The sequence below is a fragment of the Schistocerca piceifrons genome, chromosome 6 (genome assembly GCF_021461385.2).
Source record: "Schistocerca piceifrons isolate TAMUIC-IGC-003096 chromosome 6, iqSchPice1.1, whole genome shotgun sequence".
Classification (NCBI taxonomy): domain Eukaryota; kingdom Metazoa; phylum Arthropoda; class Insecta; order Orthoptera; family Acrididae; genus Schistocerca; species Schistocerca piceifrons.
Window position 1 is genome coordinate 531,929,697 of NC_060143.1, and position 3,759 is coordinate 531,933,455.

General features: G+C 45.8%; 1 pseudogene; it reads right to left on the bottom strand.

Annotated features, from left to right (window-relative positions):
* Positions 1-3,058: 3,058 nt before the first annotated feature.
* LOC124803542 lies at positions 3,059-3,176 on the bottom strand (annotated as a pseudogene).
* Positions 3,177-3,759: the final 583 nt, after the last annotated feature.

A 3,759-nucleotide genomic window follows, 5' to 3' on the forward strand; every position in this document is an offset into this window, starting at 1 on the left:
ATTATTAACTTAATATAGCAGCGTATATGTGAAAGATTTTACTTAATATATTGAATACTATACTTCAGTGACTCATAGAAGATAAGTGTGAACAAATCACCAACAAATATAGGGAAACCAAAGAGTTGAATAACCAACTAAATTCTTCTGTGTGTCTGTGACGGCACTGTGAATGTGTAAAATTCTCCAGCGGGTCGGACGCTGTTGCAAATGATCTTCTTCAGGGTGTTTTTGTTTCAGTTGGCAAAAACAGGCAGAATAAGGCCATCTGCAATAGCGGCCGAGCCGCCGGAGAATTTGACACGTTCACAATACGGTCACAGACACACAGAAGAATTTTACTGATTGTGACAACGGCCGCGGAAGCCTACGTTTACGAGTTGAATAATGTTCAAAGAAAATTATGTTTCCTGTTCCCTGCTAAAATCTCATAAATGTTATAGGAAAAAAGTAGGTGATATCTGATTTTTTTATTTGGAGACGCAAAAGCTCCCAAATCTGCGCGTTTCAGAATTTCTTGCCTCAGTTTACCATGCACAGGAGGTGATAAACAGAAAAAGCACCCTGCGATTCCACTATGAAGTCGTTTATGATCTTTCAAGCTCCACATGACACAAAATAATGAAACGTTCCTCTCTCGGCATCATACGAATGAAGCTCTCGTTCGGTCTCAGTTCTCTGTGATCAGATTTTGTAGTCATATCTGTGAAAAGTTGATGTACTCAAATCGGTACATTAGTGTCTCATGTATAGTAAGTGCAGTGTAGGCCTACAACGTGTGTAAATAGTTTTTTCACTTTTCGTTGCTTGACTGCTTCGCTCTATTTTCTAACAATAAAAGCAAGAGAAACAATTAACCAATGGCTCGATCTAAATATCAGCGTATGAGCACTGTGAATATGACATAACAATTTAAAAAAAGTTAAGAATGCTAGCAATAGCTATTCGTTGCAGCAAGTCGGTTACGACAACATTGAAATGTGAGTTGTTTCGAATGGATCCCACTAACCAGGGATATGGTAGTCCTTCGCCCAGCTGCCTGATTGTTGTGTTTTTGTCGTCAGTCCAGAATTAGCGGCAGTTCAGAATTGTTTAGCAGCAGCTGTCAACGCCAGTCAATCCTGTCTCAGTCTTTTCATATCTGCGTAACTACACGCACTTGAAACTGTTTCCTGAATTATTCTTTCTCTCCAGCTAAAATTCCCTGCACCCCCCCCCCCCCCCGCACTCTCCCAAAAAACCGCACACACAAACACTTCCCTCCATTACCAAATTAACTTTTCCTCGGCTCAGGATTTGTAATATCCTATCCCTTCCTTTAACTAATTTGTACCGTAGAGCTCTCTTCTTACCAATTCGATTCAGTACAGCTTCACTATTGCTCTATCTACCTGTTATACCTTTAGCTGTCCCCTGAAGCACCACATTTGGAAAGCTTGGTTGTGGGCCCTCAACTGGTCCACATGTAACCAACACACGGCCATCATTCTCACCGAAGCAGAACCAGCTTTTATCAGAAAACGCAACAGACTGCACCCTGCCCTCCAATGAGCTCCTCTCCCCCATTGGAGGTTCGAGTCCTCCCTCGGGCATGGGTGTGTGTATTGTCCTTAGCGTAAGTTAGATGAAGTTAGATTAAGTAGTGCGTTAGCGTAGGGACCGAGGACCTCAGCAGTTTGAACCCAAACGACCTTATCGCAAATTTCCAAATTTTCCAATGAGCACTTGCTTGACACCACTGAAGTCGCAAATGGCGGTGGGTTGGGGATCAGTGGAATGAACGCTTCAGGACGTCCTGCTAGGAGTTGTCTTAGAATTAACCGATTTGTCAGAGTTAATTGCGACACTGTGGTGCCAATTGTAGCTCAAACTGCTGCTGCAGATGCAGTGCGAGCACCAGTCCCACACGCCAAAGAATATAGTTTTTGCTCTCGGTAGTGCAACGTGGCCGTCCGGATCCCGTGAACGTATTCTGCTGTACAGGTGCCGGATGTCAGTTACTGCGATGGAGTTCCTGTGTGTTGCACTTGGTCGATCAATACAGGTATGGTGGTTGTCGATGACATCGGAGCTGTTGTCCGATGATGTCCCATATACGCTCGACTGGAAACAGATCTGGTGATCGAGCAGGCCAGGACAACATGTCGACACTCCTTAGAGCATGATGGGCTACAGCAGCGGTATGTGGTCGAGCGTTATCCTGTTGGAAAACACCATCTGGAATTATGGTCCTGAACGGCAGAACAACAGATCGAACCATCAGATTGATGTACAAATTTGCAGTCAGGGTGCTTGGGATAACCACGAGAGTAATCCTTCTGCCATACGAAGTAGCACCACAGACCATTAACTCTAGGTGTAGGACCAGTTTGTCTAGCACGCTTGTTGCAAGCCCTCAACTGGCCTGCAGTTCGATGCGTCACAGCCTTACGCAGAACACGATGATCTTCCCTCTCGGTGGTGGTTCAAACGATTCAAATGGCTCTGAGCACTATGGGACTTAACTGCTGAGGTTATCAGTCCCCTAGAACTTAGAACTGCTTAAACCTAACTAACCTAAGGACATCACACACATGCATGCCCGAGGCAGGATTCGAACCTGCGGCCGTAGCGGTCGCGCGATTCCAGACTGTAGCGCCTAGAACCGCTCGGCCACCCCGGCTGTCTCTCGGTAGTGCCTGGTCTTCTTGCGACCGTACATTCTCGTAACCACCGCTGCCAGCAGTCACGTACAGTGCCTGCATTCCTGTAAAGTATTTCTGTAATATCCACCTTCTCGTAGCCCTATTACATTGCTAATGGGGACAAAGGCATTCTTGACTAATACTACAGCGAATGTTTAAACTCTAACTCCTCCCGAACAGGCCATTAAGGCCGAAAGGTAGTGACCGGCCGCCGTGTCATCCTCAGCCCATAGGCGTCACTGGATGCGGATATGGAGGGGTATGTGGTCAGCACACCGCTCTCCCGGCCGTATGTCAATTTCCGAGATCGGAGCCGCTACTTCTCAATCGAGTAGCTCGTCAGTTTCCCTCACAAGGGCTGAGTGCGTCCCGCTTGCCAACAGCGGTCGGCAGACCGGATGGTCACCCATCCAAGTGCTAGCCCAGCCCGACAGCGCTTAACTTCGGTGATCTGATGGGAACCGGTGTTACCACTGCGGCAAGGCCGTTGGCATAGAGTGTGTTTACAGCAACCCTGATTTTCGTCCTCATAGTAGCGGTACTAGCGCAGTCTTATGCGACGGGCACGAAATCTGAATAGAAATCATCTTTCAGATGTAGAAACGCGCTAACCAACTTTAGTTCATGTCGCACAACTCCTTGTTGGTGTAGCGATTTCTTTCCGTCAGTGTAAATACTTTGAGAACAGGCTTACTAAGCGTGCCACCAGGAAGGTTCCTCCCCCATCCTTGTCCAGTCCGAGCTTGTGCTCCGTCTCTACAGCAGGCTTACCCAAACTGTGTTCCGTGGAACGCTTGTGTCCCATGTGAAGTGAACAACTGCTCCACGAAAAACTCTTAACAACAAGGCGTTATTTCGACATTTTTTCTTAGTTTCTTTTTCTAATTTTATTACGATTTCTGTGTACGTAAGTTATGATTTTAAAATTGAAGTAATCGCCGGATAAAATAAGCTTTTTTCGTTTTATTAATTTTAATTTTCAATATGAACAAGGTGTTCCATAAAAGAACCAGGATTATCAAAGTGCTCCGTCAGAGGAAAATATTGGGAAACCCCGCTCTAAAGGTGTGTTTAC